At 43.8% G+C, this 18,242-nt stretch overlaps 1 protein-coding gene across 1 annotated transcript in view; it reads right to left on the bottom strand.

Annotated features, from left to right (window-relative positions):
• The window catches only part of CD14 (CD14 molecule), a 42,206-nt gene extending 29,410 nt beyond the window's left edge, over positions 1 to 12,796 (bottom strand). Inside the window, exon 1 of the mRNA XM_069654236.1 lies at positions 12,356 to 12,796. The gene's annotated coding sequence lies outside the window, so the exon portion shown is untranslated. The remainder of the gene's footprint in view (positions 1 to 12,355) is intronic.
• Positions 12,797 to 18,242: the final 5,446 nt, after the last annotated feature.

Here is an 18,242-nt window from a genome sequence, read left to right as displayed (position 1 = left end):
ATACTTATGCAGACAAAAGATAGACAGATGGGGAGCAGGTCCAAGTGGATCTAAGTCACCTGGCCTAATCCCCGCCCACCTGGTGCCTTCATGCCTGTCGCTCTTTTTCACCACTTAGCAAGCCACGCCCAAGTGGTGCCTTCCTTCTTGCTGCTCTTTTTCACTACTTAGCAAGCCCCGCCCACCTGGTGCCTTCCTTCACCATCACTGTCTTGTGGCCAATGCTGGATTTGACTTTTTTGGACTTCATTCATTCACGGTGCGTCACTCTTTCTCAACTCTCATGCTGGACTTCCTTTGCATCTTGTACTCATGGTGGCCCTGACTCATGCTGTTCCCATCTTCATCTTGTATCCTGGCTTGCAACATTATGTGTTACTAGTGACTTCTGCAATTGTATTCGCTCTCCACTCTTGCTTCTCCACTCTTTTTGACTGCTTACTCTCTTTTCTCTCCTCCTTTCAATTCTCCCTTTTCCTATCTCCTCCCCTTACTTTCTTCTATGCACTTACTCTATCAGAATTGTCCCTGGACCTAATATGATAGCAACCTCGTCTGTTTCCTCCACCCTCCCATTACTGTTTTTTTCCTCCCCACCACCCCTGCAGCACTATCTGAAATGTCCTCAGGCATAGTATGATAGTCGCTTGTTTTGTTCCTCCCCTCCCTTTCTGCACCACTCTCCCTCACCTTTTGTTTTTCTCCGGCTCTACCAGAAATGTCGTCAGGCCTAGTACGGTAGTCGCCTGTCTGTTTCCATTTCCTTCCCACTCTCCCCCTCCCTTCCTTATCTATGTCTTAGCTCTTGCACTATCCGAAATGTCGTCAGGCCGAGTACGGTAGTCGCCTGTCTGTTTCCATTTCCTTCCCACTCTCCCCCTCCCTTCCTTATCTATGTCTTAGCTCTTGCACTATCCGAAATGTCGTCAGGCCGAGTACGATTGTTGATTTCACATCCTTACTGTTCATGGCCTGTAAGAATGTGGTTGTATTTTCCCTTGTTCTCTCCCTTGCCTTGAAGCGCTTTGAAAAACATTGTTTATAGGCGCTATATAAATAAACAATCATATTATATTATCATATTACTGCAGGAGACACACCTAACCAAAGATAAACAGAATATGCTAGCCAAAAGATGGAGCAGTACCACGATGGGGTCCACATACTCCGCATATGCAAAGGGAGTGATGGTCTGGATAGCACCTACAGTGCCCCTAATAATTCTACACATGATACGAGACAATGAGGGCAGACCGGTCTTAATACACGGGTTCCTAGAAAACAAGGAGATATGCATCATCAATACATATGCTCCGAATCATGACTCCTCCACGTTCTTCAGAGCAATGTACGCCAGAATAGGCCCATACAGGAACAGCACCATGATATGGGGGGGGCAACTTTAACTGTGTACGCGATCCACTACTAGATAGATCAGACAGCAAACTAACACGCCCCACTCCCCCAGCCAAGACCTTAAACGCATTATTACAATCCCTTGATCTGATAGATATATGGCGGGGACTCAACACAAAGTCAAGGAATTACTCACATAACAGCGCCCCACACGACACACACACACCAGAATCGATTACTTCTTCACAGGCACAGAAACAGCAGGCAAATTCACAGAAGCAGCGTACAAGGCCAGAGTTTTATCAGACCATTCGACCCTCCTGATATTATGGCAAGCAACACTGCTGAGAGTGTGCATCCCTACTGAAAATGAGGGATCAATATTCAATAATCGCCCACATTTTAAATTGTCTAGATACTGATATTTAACAATTAAGAAGGGAAGCAGAGACACTGTACACTTTATAGCCGCCACATTGAAAGAATCCTTCCAGGACGTAAATTGAGAACAACTATTCCTTATTCAGTATATTTGCGTACACTCATACGTATAACTAGTGGCCAGTAAGCTATCAATAGTTGAATTAATCTATTATTTTCAGGGATCTAATACTAAAAACGCGGATAACCGCAAGGGAGAGAACGATTTGGTGAGCCCCTTTTTAAAAGAATATTTCACAGACTATCTGCCAATGATAGCGTTTCAGCACTAAAGTTAAAAAGAGGAATGACCACTCTACACGGTCAAAAGCCTTTTCAGCATAGATGGGGACAGGTACTGCCGGGATCTGATTTTTTTCTGCTTTCTCCAGAATATGCCACACTCTTCTGATACTGTCGTGCGTCTGCCTATGTTTTATAAAACCTATTTGGTCTGCATGAATTGTGGAAGGCATAAGATCTACTAGGCGATTAACTAGTACCTTGGTAAAGATTTTTGCATCAAGGTTTATTAAAGTTATTGGGCGGAATGATCTGCACGTATTTAAATCTTTACCAGGTTTTGGGAAGAGAATTATTTTCGCCTCGTCCATGGATTGAGAGATCTGGCCTGTGTTTATAAATGAGTTATATAGTTTGGTCAATATTGGGGCTAATATGCTGCTAAATAGTTTATAAAATAGCCGTCTGGGCCTGGTGCTTTGTTCATGGGAAGGTCCTGGATAACACAAAGTACTTCGTCCTGAGTAATAGGTGTTTCCAGTGACCGACTCTCTGTCAGCGTCAGTTGAGGAAGAGTGACCAACTCTAAATATTCTTTTTACAAAAGTGTATCAGGAGTTTCTGATTTATACAAATTAGAATAGAAGGAGTGAAATTGTTGGAGAATAATTGTAGTTTCTGAAGTAAGCTCCCCAGAGGGCAGTTTTATCTGTTGGATGATCCTTGATGCTGCTTTCTGACGGAGTTTACTTGCTAATAGGCAATCCATTTTATTGGCTTTTATATAATATTTTAGTTTTATATAATATTTTAGTTTTAAAGAAAGGAGGATTTTTTCTGCTTTCTTAGTTCTATGAAGGTTTAATTTGCCTGCAACGGTCCTGAACTCCTTTTGTACCAGTGTGCCCAGGTGCGTCTCCATTTTCTTTAAGATTCGCGATAATTCCCCCTCTAGTTTGAGTTCTAAGGCTATGCTCTGCTTAAGTCTCCTGGCCTCTGCTGCTATAAGTAACCCTCTCAAAGTGGCCTTAAAGGCATCCCAGATGATATTCATTGAACTTTCGCCCTCCTGGTTTATCTCAAAGAATTCCCTTATTTGTCCTGCCGTATCTATCCGGGAAAATGAGCGATGTACATGGGAATAGAACGTATATCCCTTTTCTTCTCCCTTTAAAGTAAGCCAAGCATCTACTAAGGATAGGTCTGCAAATTTCCTTTTCAAGGCTACCGAAGGGGAAGGTGTGACATATCTTGTTAATCTACTGCGATCTCGATCTGGATCCCAAACTAGATTAAAATCCCCCAATATCAATATTTCACCTTCCGCAAATGTTACTCGCTGCTCCGCAATATGCTTCAGGAAGCTATCCTGGCCTGTATTAGGAGCATATATTGAGGCTATCGTCATTTTCACTGCCTTCAACATAAATGTCACAAATACAAATCTGCCCTCTTTATGTAACTTCGTATGAACAACCTGGATCTCTGATCCTTGCTTTATGGCTATAAGCACCCCTGGAACTTTACTTTCAACTGGGCATCCCCATCCCTTAACTGTTTAATCCCATCCTCCCTTATTAACTGTTGAACATCCCTGGTTACATTTTTAATGTTCCTCCCACCCCTCCCTCTTCCCATCGCTTGAAAGGACCCCTGGTGTGAGGCACAGTACCTATTGTATCCCGGGGCCACGTCTCCCAACTGTGTGTCCAGGGCTATGTGCAGAGAGTCCTAGTTCCCCCATATGTTAACCTGAACAGAAAGAGTCAAGATGTCACGGTACATCCTATCTGCTTGTCATTGTTTACTTTGGCCAAGTTTGTGCTTCATAAAAGTTGTTGATAAGTATGGCCTCGGCGGCTTACAGAGTGCCATATTTGTGGGATGGTCCTCTTAGTCGGGGTCTCCTGTCTTCTCTTTGTGGGTCTCTGTGATTGCTCTTTTGTCGATTCATGGAATTCCATTCTCCTGCCTTAAACCTCGCCGTCTGTTGCTCTGATGTCACCTCAGCTTCTTCTGGGAGTTCTGCTTGAGTGTCTTCATAGATATGTAACAGCACCAGACCTGACTTCCTTGATGTGATCCTTTGTTGTCTGCCATCAAGGTTAAAAGTTAAACCGAAGGGAAAGGTCCATCTGTATCTGATTCCACATGTTAGAAGGGTCTTTACCACTGCATATATGTCTCTGCGTTTTGGGAGAGTCAACTTGGACAGGTCTTGGTACAGCTGAATCTCAGTTCCGTTATACGTGATTGTAGCTGCCGTTCTCGCTTCCCTTAATCAGACCACCCAGCTTATGGCGATTTTGCGATTTGCAAAAAAAACGCAAAATTTGCCTTTTCCCGCTATGGCCGCTATAAATCATTAAATGAGCGCAAAAAAGACACATTAGCTTTATGTATCTTTTTCACGCTCATTTAATGATTTTTAGCAATCACAGAGGGGTTGCCAATTGCAGCAGCTCAAAGGTTAACAACTCCACTGAGCAAAAAGCAAATAAACCGAGGGGCTTCAGTTCAAAGGTGTGAACCAGGGTTGACACCTTTGAATTCAAGCCCCTCCATGGAGCTGATCGAGCTGTAGCCCTCTCCCCCCTCCACACCCCAAAATGTTAGGCTGTGGTGACTCAGCCTGGCTGTCCTAAAGAGCGTGGCCAGACAGAACGGGACACAAATGACAAAGGCCTTGCAATTAATTACCATAGCAGCAGCTGGCAATTCCTATACACAGTTATGTTAAAATCAAGTCAATACTGTTGGATTTACAAATGCTTGTTTTTAGCAGGACTTCAGTGAAGGACACTCATAGAAACTATCTTGGGGAAGGAACCCACGTTTTGTGTTTGGCAGAGGTACTGGACCTGATTAAGTGTAACAGAGTTATTCTAGGGAGGGTCTGCACTGACACCAAGCTTGCCGAGACCAAGCTTCGGCAACAGCAGTATCCCATATCCTCTTCACATGGCAGCAAGCTCCTGTAAAGCGCATTGCTGCCACAGCTGTGCTGTGACCCTCACCAGTGATGTGGCCTGTCCGCCGCACTAAATGACTTAAAGGATTTAAGGTGCCAGGAAACCTGGCAGGATTACTGGCAAGAGCGCTTACTGGATCCCTTGAGCTTAAGAAGCATCTTGAGGGACCCCTTCCCCAAATAACACAGTGTTGCTGTGGAGGATTAAGGCTTTGGGAGAAACTCACAGAACACTAGTAGCGATGGACCGACTGTGGGAGCACCTCAGAGTGTTATGCGGTTTCGAGAGTGAATCTGGTAGAAAGCTGGAATAGGAACTGGGAAGGAGGTGATTTTCAGACGCAGGTGACCCACAGTGAAGACTAAGAGCTAAAGGAATTACATAAATGCCCTGATTTATGCAAACCAATTCTAGCAGTGCGCAGCAACGGACTGGGAGTATAGATCTGGGGGACGAATGCTGGCGAGGGAAGTGCCTTCAGCCTTGGAGGCAAGCCAGATGGCCTGCAGAGGATGCTCCTGTCCTCCGCTGAAGGGAGGATTCTCATGGCTCATTTGGATGGGAGACTGAGTCTTTTTGAGATTATCGTATCGACGTTGTCATCTTTAATTAAGATACACCTTCCATTTACTTTTATAGGGATCCCACCACCCCCATGCCATCTTTGGATTTCCTCTTTCTTCACTGCACTCACCCACTATCTATACCCAACGCTTCACTCCCCAGTCTTTTAAAAGTTTCGATTTTGGTACTTATCTGCCAATTTAGGCTTTGAGGGTGTTTAGCTCCACTTCAATGTCATTGTTTTGAAATGTGTGGACCTAACCCCGGAGGACTGCCCGTACACATTGGGTTCACATGCCATGACTAAAGAGTGGTAGTGAAGCAGTGATGGGCTTCCAGAAATGGACCATAAGGGTTACCTTAACTAGGGACAGGTGTGCCTGGACGCACCTGTGTGAGAGGATCTCAGTAGGGGGATAGCAGAAGGGGCGCATTTTAGAATTTAGGTAGATCAGCAGAGCTGTGTGCATGTGTCCCTGTATGTGTCTACATCCCAGTACTGAAAATGCAGGGGTCATAGCTGGGCAGCATTATGAAGGTACCAAAGCAGGAGTTGCGTAGAGTGCTGAAAGTCAGGACTGAGGTCGACTGGTAGAGCTATATTTAGGAACCCACAGAATAAAAGCGGAGCTGCAAGTCAGGACTGATGTGATTAGGGGAGATGGGATTGAGACCAAGTACTGAAACTGATGTAGCTCAGGAATGGATGGGGGTGCTCAGAAAGCTATGCAATCAGTGCCATTATAGTGCTTATAAATCAAGTGGCAGAAGGCATTAACTCAGAAGACTGCTTTGAAAAAACGATGACGGGGTATTTCAGGCTCACAGTATGATGCTATTGCTCGATAAAGTTAGCTCAAAGGTTTGTTAAAAGTTCTCCACATCACCTCAAACATTCCTGTTTCAATGTGCAACACTCTGTACTGTTCAAGTTCTTTGTTTTTGGATAAAAAAGATGTTAAATGATGTATTTTTCGACAATAAATAATGCCGCAAAAAATGCAGTTGTGTGCCGCAATTTTTTCTTTTTTGTGCCGCAAAATTTTCCATTTCATGCCGCAATATCCTGGAGGGTCTGCTTAATATTTGTTCTTTTTGTGGGTATAGTACGCAGGCTGCCAGTACGTCACAGGGACGGGTAGCTGGTTCTGACATCTTGGGTCCTGTTCTGTGAACCCTGTCTAGGACAATGGTTGTGGGGTCATTTTCTGTCATGATGTCTGCAAATAGACGAGTGACTGTTTCTTTCAAATCCGTGTCGATCATTGTTTCAGGAAGATTCTTGATACAAATGTTGGAGCACCTTGAATGATTCTCGAGGTCTTCATACTGCAATTTCAGGTTATGTGTCATTCGAGCCAATTCTTCTAAGGCAATGTCGGATTGCCTGCTTCCCTCAGTCAGTTCCTAAATTGCGCGCTCGTTGGAGTATACCCTTTCTTTGCTAAAATCAGAGAGGGCCACTCTTATTTCTGATGTAAACGTAGAAAAATGCTATTCAAATGACAAGGCAAATTTGTCCTGAAATTCCTGAAAACTTTTCAAAAAATCATCCTTGGCTGCCACCATGTCCGAAGTAGCCAGTAGTGTTTCCTGCTGCTCCTGGGGTTTTGGTGTTACTGTAGGTAGGCCCTGTCTGGCTTTTATTTTTTGCCCTGAGCGAGTCCAGGGTTTTGGTTGTTTTTGCTGAGAATCTGTTTGACCCAGTTGAGTGAGCTTCTTCCTTGTGCCAGACATGGGACTTTTATTGTGGGGTAGGTATGGATATATTACTTTCTGTGAAGAGGGACCACCCTTTAATACGCTGTGTTTTTAACTAGTCTCTGTGGGTGAGTGCAGGAGTCCAAACAGTTAGCCCATTGAAAATATCTAATGACTTCCAAAGTATTTACCCAGTCTTGTGCCTGCTGAGAAGTACCTTCCCCTTGGGCAATTCTGCTGTCTTTATTTATTTGTGGCCCTCGTGAAGCGCTGTACAGTATCTAGGGGCCCAAGTATTGGTCAATCACTTTTAAAATGTTGCACGTGCAAAACCGCAAAATGCAGGTGAAAGTGTACCTGTGAGCCCGAGATTATCTTTTTCGGAATCCTACAGCTGGGAGCTTCTTCCTGTAGTTGTGATGCCGGATATCCCTTTCCCACACCCTGTTTTTCATCGGACCCTTTTGGGCTCCCACCTCTGTGCTTGTGCCCGTGTATTCGATGGGCTTAGCTTGGCTGACCCTGGCTGCTGCGGTGCCAGCTAGGATTAGAAGCAGAGCTCGCAAGGGGCACACCGGGGGCGACTAATTGCAGAATGAGTAGGATTTTCTGCAAATGTTTATCTCCCTTGTGTAGCTAACTGTCTCATTCCCCTTAGGCAGGGCTTTAAGTGGGGTAAGAAATCGAGGGGGGGGGCTCATTTGGGGGCGTGGCTTGTGGGAGGGGTGTGGCCTAAAAAGTACGCGAATAGTAGGGTATACACACAAATATATATAAATGTTATATATTTGTGTGCGTACCTTACTATGGTGTGTGTACTGTGCAAGCCATCTTTTCTAAACATAGAAATATGTAACATATGTAACATATTTCTATGTTTAGAAAAGATGGCTTGCACAGTACAGACACCATAGTAAGGTACGCACACAAATATATAACATTTATATATATGTGTGTGCATACCCTACGGTTTGCCTAGTTTTCAGGCCATCTTTTTTAAACATTTCGGGTTTATAAAAGATGGCTTTGAAAGTACACAATTCAAGCCATCTTTTATAAAGCTTTGACTACGGACAAAATTGTCCGTCGGCAAAGCTTTATAAAAGATGGCTTGAAATGTGTACTTTCAAAGCCATCTTTTATAAACCTCGAAATATGTCGAGGAATCCCCAGGTTCGCTGAGGGTTAAAGACGCCTCGGCGACCTGGGGAAACAAAGGGACAGCAACTGCCTCAGGTGACCGCTCGCGCGAGGGGTCACCAGATGCAGTTACTATGACTGACAGAAGTGGCAGACAGTCACAGCGTCGCTGTGGTTGGCTGCTACTTTTGTCAGATCGCCTGACTTCATGGCAGGCGCATGCATTTCCCGTCGCGGCTGCGGCCGCGACTGGATAATGCATCCTGCCAATGTTGCGGGCGGTGGGACGGTGCCCCGGCATGGCCCCGGCCCACTTTAAGCACTGCCTTAGGTGACTCCTCTGACTCTGTTGGTGCCCCCTTATTGCGCATTAGAATTTGGGCGTACCTTTGTCTGTCCGGTGAATGGAGATACACTACTCACTCCGCAGTTCTATGGCCACTTCAGTTTCCCCAGCTTCTGGGCAGGATATTTCAGCTTTGTGGTCCGTGCTTCTAGAGGATTGCAGCCCGTTGCAGCGCTGCATTAACTTCTGCTCCCTGCTGTGTGTGATTGGGCATGTTCCGACCAACCCCCCTCTTCTGCAGCTCACCACGTGCTTGGAATCTGTTACCCCCGGCCGCTCACGGCCCTAGATGGCTTTTAGGTGGCCCGTGTGAAAGGGTTTCCCTCTGGAGGTCGTCTGGTTGCTGAGGTAGTAAGGGCGGGCTCGCATTTGTCTCACTCCTGCCGCATCCAATCCTCCGCCAACGCACATTAGAGATGAGGCGAGGGGTTACTGCAGACCTTCTCCCTTGTCATTATAGGTCTGGACGACCACCACAGGCTCTGTTTCTCATCTTGGCCACTATAATTCTGACAGAGCAAACGCACGTCCTTTCTATACGGTGGCCATTTTGGAACTCCCGACTAGCATTTTTAATTGGGCACCAATGCTATTTAATTTGGCATTTTCAACAATATTGTATTACCTAAGTGTCCAACCAGCCCTCAAATCAAGTCTTGAGCACTATGTGAAGAATGATGATACTTTAACGCAAACATTAATAATCAATGCCCAGAAATTGAGATTCTTGTACATATGTTGTTTCTTTTCCTTATTTTTTATTTTCATATCCTTCATTCTTCTCAACATCCTCAATGGTAATGTTTTGGATATTTGTCTTTCCAATGTGATGATTTAATTCTGATATGCATGATCATGCTTTTATATTAAACAGTTAACCCAATGCAATGCCTTGAAAACGACCTAAGGTCAAAACACGTGTCGGCAAACATCGGGGAAACCTGGAGAACGTTGTTATGCATTGAGAATTCATTAAATGATATATATTGGAATTGGATATAGAAGTGATTAATTTGTTAGATAAGCGCAATACCGGCACAGCATTCACACCTAAAGACAACACACAGCGTTGCGCTAGAAGCGGTATCAAGGTCAATGGACTTCTGGATGCGCCTACCCATTTCATTAATGGGAAGAGCGGTGCTATTGAAAATGGTAGTGCTTCCAAGAATGCTACACTACTTCACCAACATCCCACATAATATACCCAAGGAATTCTTCAAAGCACTGAATACTAATTGCAGAGGTTTCCTATGGCAAAACAAAAGATGTAGACTCGGCCTATCCACACTCCAAAGACCACACGCGGAAGGAGGAATCAGAGTGCCCGACTTTGAACTTTATTTCTCGCGAACCATTTTACCTGAAAGAAATACTATGGATACGAAATACACACCTATGTCACCTTCCACACTTATTGAGGGTAGGAAAGCAGTTGTGGCAGAAAACCTGCAAAATCCTAGGGATAATAGCCCTGCACTCCCCACAAATCCCCTGGCGGCTCTAGTAGAGGACAACCAACAAGGACGGTTGAACATATGCAAATACTGGGGACCCTACGGATTGGCAACAATTAGTTACCTGTTTCAGGAAGATACACTAATAGACTTTTTGGCACTGTCAGAGCAAACACAAGTACACCAAGGACAATACATAACGCACAACACAATGCTTAGAACCCTGAAAAAGAACTGGCCAACGCCCAACGTTCAGCCGAACCCAAACAAAATGATAGAAACTTTACACGACGTGGCAGAGGGAGGGCATACAGTGTTCCGCATATACAAACTGCTCCTCACCTAGCACCCAGCCCCGGGAGAGAATGTAAAACAGACATGGGAACAGGACCTGGGAGAACCATTCATGGACTCAGCATAGACAAGGGCACTTCCATACCACAAACGGGTATCCAAAAACGCAAAATGGCAACTATTACAACTGTTCATTACACACAGAGCATACCTAATGCCCAGAAAATCTCAAAATGTAAGAATGCAGGGACGAAACGCTGTCCAAAGTGCGGGCTAGAGAAGGCTGCAATGACACATATGTTCTGGTCCTGCCCGATGGTGCAGCAGTTTTGGGAAGGAATAGCGCACAAATTAGTAAGAGCAGAAGTGAGGCTCGATGTTCGCTCACCCTCGGCCTGCCTACTAGGAATGTTCCCACGGCCCAAACGAGCAAAGCATACCAGCAAACTAAAAGACCTGGCGTACACACTAGCAAAATGAAGAATAGCTATGGGATGGAAGGCTAAAAATGGTCCAGCAGTGAGCATTTGGTGGAAAGATCTACAGAAATGGACAATAGCAGAAACCTCAGTGGCATAGAACCCGTCACTGGGACCAAGCAGAAGAAGGAACAGCCATAACAGACTGGATAGCACTCACACAATAACAATGTACAACTACCACAGGAGGGCGAGAGGATATAGCCCCCGAAACAATACCACGCACGTCGACCGTAGTAGCGAACAATTGAAACATGTATGCCAAATAAGCGCTATGTAATGGGAGGAGTAGCGGTTAGGGATTGCGCAGACAATTAACAGTTCCTCATTGGGAGAGGGGGGTTGTGGATTATAAGCAAACAGTATAGATAATTGCACCGTAAATGCAGTAGAATGCTGTCAAGATCTTTGAAGTGTACATCTCCAAATTGTAAGCAAAATAAAATAAACATTGTTTAAAAATAAACATCTCTGAAGTGAACTCCCCACCATACCTGAGACTGGCTGATCTGATCCCCTGGTTACTTGTAGATCCATTGCTGGCAATTGCCCTCCTCCCCTGTTGTTAGATCACCACTCCCTTGTTTCTCTGCTCCCTACCCTTGATCTACCTCCTATGATTGTAGAGTGCTCTGTTGCCCCCCAAAGCTAGGTCCGCGCTCAATAAATTAATTAGATACTATACTCTTCACTACATGAATAAACAATTCTGGGACTAGCACGGTGGCTACACGTTGAAGAAACAGTCCCACCAAACATACCCTTTGATCTCCTTCCCGTGCCGACGTACTGTCATGAATCTCACATCCCAGGAACAAAATACCAGCTTAAAGCAAATTTCCACTGAAGAACGTCCCCATTTTAGCTTCCATAATTCCAAGCATAGCTCAGAGCACCATCTTCATCAAAAGGCACTGCCTCGGCGAGAGAGCGAAACAGCTTTGCTTTGCCTGGTTTGAGGTGTAAATTATATGCTTCATGTTTTCCAGTTTTATTTTCTATGTAATATTTCCAGTGGGCATAGGGTTTTTAATAATAATAATTTGTATAGCGCTATGAACCCTCAGGCATCTGACCGCTGCTTATTATTGCCCACGGTGTGTGGTGGCGCTCATTTATCAACCTCGGAAGGATGAAATGCTGATTTTGGCCCAGCCGGGATTCGTACCTGCGTCTGCAGGCTCTGCAAAGATGTCAAAGCGAGCGCTCTGTGCGTCAGCAGGGTCTGCACAGATGTCAAAGCAAGCACTCTGCTCGCTGTGCTATCGGACCGGCTATATATTTATCACAGCGTCCACAATTTTAAAAAGGTTTGTTTTAAAACAAAAAAAAAACATAAAACAGCCAGATGGATGGCAATCCCAGCGGGGACGAGGTACTTACTTTTGCTCCAGTCACCAGAGTTCTGCTGCATTCAGAAAGTTGCCAGCTTTATGGTCTCCCTCTCTCTCTCTTGTCGGACTCCAGTAGCACCTCCCTCTTTTACTTAATAACATCGCAGCCAGAAATAGCAGGATTCCGGCACACCGACTGTTCCGCAACTTCCTTTCGGGACCGTTTATCTTTTCCTCAATTGTAAAATTGTCAAATTGTAAAACGATTCACCAAAAAAAAGCGACTAAATCAGTGTGCAGTAACCAAGGGGATGGGGAAATCCAAGCAGAATGTTTTTTTTTTTTTTTAAACATGAGGAAATTGTATAAAGAGCCTCTTGTTTGGGAAATTCCTTTGGTGCGTGTAAGGTGAAGGAAGACATGAGGCACGGCAGAGGAGGGCGAGGTCTCTCTCGAGCTCGCACACTCCTTCTGCAAGCTCCATGTTAGCATTTTCTGTTTTATATTGCATTCTCAGATTGCAGAAATTACCTGGCTTGTCTAAGTGAAGGTCATTGGCTACTCAGGTCAGCTGACTGTTAGTGTGAGAGTGTAATCAGGGTTGGTTCAACGAAAAGGCAAGGGTGGCACAGGCAGGGGCTGCCAGGGAAGCCAGACTAGCACTACAGACAGCAAGGGTGGTACTTTTGGCAGGGTGTATGCATCGAAATGTCACTTGAGCCAAAGCAGCTTATTTTCTTGCACCAGCTGCACATTACAGGGCCTGCAGTAGCGGCCCTGTAGTTATGGTTAAATTGCTCAACTCATAGAAAGAGCACTTTTTGGGCTGCTTATAACTTTGAACCCCCCCCCCCTCCGACCTCAACCGAGACGCATACTCACCAAATTTTGCAAAATAAATTGTATGTCCCCTCGGCACGATTCTGCAAAGTTTGCCATAGTTTTGTTAAGGGGGGGCAAAGATATCGGGAGGTCCCAACATTTTTGAAATCCTCATAGACACAATGGAAAAATATTTTTGCTCCAGCCTACAGCCCAAACTGCGGGACGGATTTGCACCAAACTTGCATGAGGACCGGCAGCTTGGTTCCGAAAGCGTGCTTTTGCAAATTTGGTGTAAATCTGTCCAGTAGTTTTTTTTTTAAAATGGCCAAAAAGTAGGGAAAAAAATGAGCGATATCTGGGTTCGGTCTGCTGACTCTTTCCTGATTCTGAGTCTGCGGACACCCCCTGCACCAATCAGAGAGCAGCATGACGTTCGTGGACATCATATGCGCCCGCTGATTGGTCAATTAAAAACGTGAGGTGCGTCAAAACTTTTGAAACGGAAGCCAAGTTGGATTCTCTAACAGCACCCCCAGTCCACGGACATCGTGGTAAAAACATATTAAAAAACACAATATTGCATTTGTCAAACAAATGAAACAATCTCTGGGGAAGTGAGGGATGATGAGAATGGGATGGTATGCGGCCATAAAAAGCCAAAAATCTGGTGTTTTTTGTTTTACAAGATGTTTGCGGAAATTCCTGTGATGTTCGCAAACATCTCAGATGTTCGGGGACATCCATGCATATTTCTGCATTACAGGGTCAGTGAAAAGCAGTTTTTGGATGGCTTATGGCTTTGGCCACCCAATGAAACTGCATGAAATTTTGCAGTATCATTTTAGACCTGACCGTGAATGGTTCTGCACTGTTTCGCCGAGAGGGGGCAAAATTAGAGGGGGGTCCCAAAATATTTGAAAAGCTTATAGGTTTGGTGCAGTTTGACGAAAACAGATTTTAGACCTAGATTTGAATGTACTTTACCAAGTTTGGTGGGAATTTGTCAAGCAGGGGTGTGATGTCATCTTTGCTGTCTTGGGTGTTAGTCTTAGCAACGCATGGTGGTAGCGCGAGTTATGGTTGCTTAGTTTACCATAACTGGCAAATTTCTGGGGGGGGTTTCAGTTTTACTTGTAACCTTAACGTCCCTTTAACAAGGGTTCGTCACTGAATTTCATTGATTTTTATCAGTGCAGATTGACCATAAACTCCCTTTAACAAGTGTTTTCACTGAATATATTTTTATATCTATATCTAGGGCAAAGGGCTTTCTTTCACTGTCAGCTAGCAACAGGCTCCATGTCTGTGGAAAATGAGACCAACTCCTTGACATGGCTTTTCTATCAAAAAGCGCACATGAAGGCTGGGAAGCTAGACATTGGCCAGGCATACAAAAATAAAGGGGTTCATCAAGAAAAGACAATGGCCAATTGGCTAGCTGGCTTTTGCCCGAAGTACGGCCACACATTGAAGCACCCTTCTTTTTTCTTGACCCAAGGCTAAGCAAAATGTACCAGACTTTGGCATTGAGCCTGGAACCTTTTATATGATTGTGATCTAAGGGGAAAATACTCCATGGCACTGGATGAAGAGGCTTGTCAGGATAGACACAGAGGATGATGGTCATAAGGAAGTTCTTAGACATGAAATGACCTATTGTTTGCCGCACCCTTACATGATTGAACCTGGCATTCACTTTGATCATTGGTATTGCTGCATGCATTATGGGGCCTTCAGCTACAAGTCCTGCCCAGAACTATGGATTAAACGGTCCTAAGACAACATCTGTAGGAGTAGTGGTTCACTCTTTTGGAAAAATACCCACTTTTCTTGATCATTCACCCCCGTAAATTACAATATCCTTATGTTGCTATTAAACAAAGAGATCTTTTTTCAAATTATCTTATGTTATTTTTGTATAATGAATCCCACATGTACCAAAAATCTGTTTCATTACTTATTGCAAACTAAAAATAACAAAACATATGAACATACATTAATTCACAAATCAACTTTAATGACACTCAAATTTGAATCATTCTTGTCAATATTGAATGATAAATAAATAAATACAACATAAAAGCCACATTGTTTCAACACAAATGTCTTTATCCATGCTCTATATCCTGTATTAACTCTATGCATTTTGGGATCATTGCTTCACAACATATGGACAGGAACCTCACTTCGTCATCAGCCTTATTCCAATATAAAATCTGTGTTAACTCCAAGTGGGTATCATCTTCCCCTTCAAAGCACTACTTTTGAGTGCCATTATGAAAAATATATCTTAAGTATTGGATCTTCAATTCTTCAAGCCTAGTCCACTCGACTTATCGTACAGTTGTACACATCTCACCAGTCTCTTCTTATATAATGCCCTCAGCAATTGATCCACTTCAGTGGCTAATTGCAAATATGCAACTCTAGGTAATCACAAAGCTGAATACACAAAAATGTGTTAAACCAGACCGCAAACATAATATGAGACTAGGCTAATGAGAAGCCAAATTTGTCAAAGTATTTCTGTGTAAATGGTGTTTCGGTTTAGTGTAAGGACACACTACTGTAATTCCGCAATCTCTTTTTCCTTTGTGGTGTGCCTGAATCCAACCTTAGTGTTTAGATCCAATCTTGCTGTTTTGGTTTTGGCACTAATAAGTATGCTACAAAGAATCACAGTCCTTCATCAGAGTCCCTCTCCTTTGTCACAGTCCTCCATTGCAGTTCTACTCCTTCATCACAGGCCTTCCCCTTTTGCTCTAGTCCTTTGTCACAGTACATCATCAGAATCCTTTTCCATCACATTTCGCCACCTTTCTTCAAGCCCTTCATCACATCCTTCCCCTTTGTTGCAGTCCATCTTCTTCATTCCTTCTCCTTTATAATTTCTTTGGCACCGTCCTTCTCAATAACAATCTGTCGTCATCAAAGTCCTTCTCCTTGATCAGTCCTTCCTCACAGGACTTCTTCATCACTGTCCCTCTCCCTTACAACAGCCCGTTTTCATCACAGTCCTTGTCCTTTATTTTTTCTTTTGACAGTCCCTCACCTCATCACAGTTTTTCCTCCATCAGTTTTTCTCCTTAATTACAGTCCGTTTTTGTCACAGTCCTTCTTTCATCAAATTCCTTCTTTTAAGCCACAGTCCATCACATCCTTATCCTTTGTCTGTCTCTTCATATTTTCTCATAGTTCTTCTCCCTTTGAACAGTACTTCACCATCACAGTAATAGTCAACCACAGTGCTTCACCTTTATCAAACTCATTTACCTTTGTTGCAGTCCTTCTCCTTTGCCACAATTCGTATCCTTTGTGGCAGGCCCTCTTCTTTGTCACAGCCCCTCTTTGTCTTAAGTATTTCTTCATTGTCAGTTCTTCTTCATCACAGTCCATCATCACGTTCCTTTGTCACAGTCCTTCGGTTTCATCACAGTCCCTCCTCACAGTTCCTCTTTTGCATCAGTCCTTGTTCATCATAGGTCCTTGATCATGAAAGCCTTTCTCATTTTTGACAATCCTCCTTCATCACAGTGCTTCTCCTTTGTCAGTTCTTTTATTTATTTTTAAACACTCTTTTTATTCGATTTTTACAAAGCATGCAAATGACATCTTACATGACCCATCAGCCTAACTCAGAGGCTGGGTTTCAGTATTATTGAACCAAACCCTCCCTACCCCATCCGCCTACCCTACTCATCCAGCTCAGACTTGAATGGAACAAAAAGGAAAAAGGAAGAAAGAGAGAAAATACCGGATAAGGACAGCCAATGTCCCGGTTGTTCACATAGTTCAGTGGTATATCCTTTCCCCGTCCAGAGCATAAATGGTGAGCGTTGTTCTAGTAGTGACAGTAATAATAACACATACATTGTGGTGATGTTTGACATTATATAGTTAGGTGGGCAGGGACTATCTAGTAGGGTGCAAAGTTTTGCAATTTAGGCACCCGTGACTTTGAGGAGATTTATATTGTGGAGCACCGTTTGTTGACGTTGTTCTTACAGACCTGTTCTTGGTTCATTGGCGGTGCGTATTTGGTAATATATAATCATGAGGGGGGCCTTGTCAATATTACCATATTAATCGATTATTGTGTCCAATATATCCCTAAAGTGGTCTGCTTGTGTACTCCTGCCTCGTTGTCTGAGGACGAAGCATTCAAGTGAGCAGATTTTAGTAATCAACGTTATGCATGCGTGTTTGGTAGGGATTTCCTCTTTTTTCCAATGCGCATGATTAATAGTTTGCACGCGTGGAAGAGGATCATGTGTGCTAGCTTCCTTATAATTGGGTCAGTGTGCCAGTCAGCATCATCTATGCCAAATAGCATTGGTCCAGGGGTCAAGTCGATTGTTATGTTGGGGATCTGGGTGATCATTTTGTGGAACCTCTTCCAATATGCTTTAACCAGGGGGCATGACCACATAATATGGCCCATTGTATCCAACTTGCCACATTGTCGCCTGCATTCAGTTGAGCGGATAAGGCCCATAAAATAGAGTTTACTTAGTGTATAGTACAGTCTTTGGATCATTTTATATTGTATTTCTCTATTGCGAATATTCTGTGACATTGAGGGGATGTTTTTCGAAATAGTCATATATATCGCCCGTGTCTATTGGGATATGCAGGTCATTGGAACATTGTGCCGTGAGAGTTCTGTTGTGTTTGGAGATGTTTGGGATGCATTTGATGTAAAGTGAGCATAAACGTGGGAACTCTGTCGGGTTTCATTCCATTTCAAGTTCTCCCACCGATGGAGTACTTAGTAATGGCCGGATGGTTGTATTGGACCTAATCACCTCACGTATGATATGGTAATGTATCCACTCTGTATGTCGCAGTTGGAGTATTTGGCTAGCCTCTTTTTATTTTTTATTTTTTTAACTTGTTTTATTGATTTTTAAACAACAACATAATTTACAGACTTTGATGTACATTGCATAAAATTCTCCAGTCAATTGTGTCTGTATGTTCCACACACCCCAACTCCCCCTCCCTCATCCCAGCCTATTCCACTGAGATTGTGCTAACATCTTACATCGCCTTTAGATATATGCATTCGCATTCGCTACTGATTGTGCCGGACAGTTATTTCTATTCAGGTA

Source organism: Ambystoma mexicanum, chromosome 3q (genome assembly GCF_040938575.1).
Source record: "Ambystoma mexicanum isolate Mex_15411 chromosome 3q, UKY_AmexF1_1, whole genome shotgun sequence".
NCBI lineage: Eukaryota > Metazoa > Chordata > Amphibia > Caudata > Ambystomatidae > Ambystoma > Ambystoma mexicanum.
Note: the sequence above shows the minus strand (reverse complement) of the source record. Positions and strands in the feature narration are given on the sequence as shown.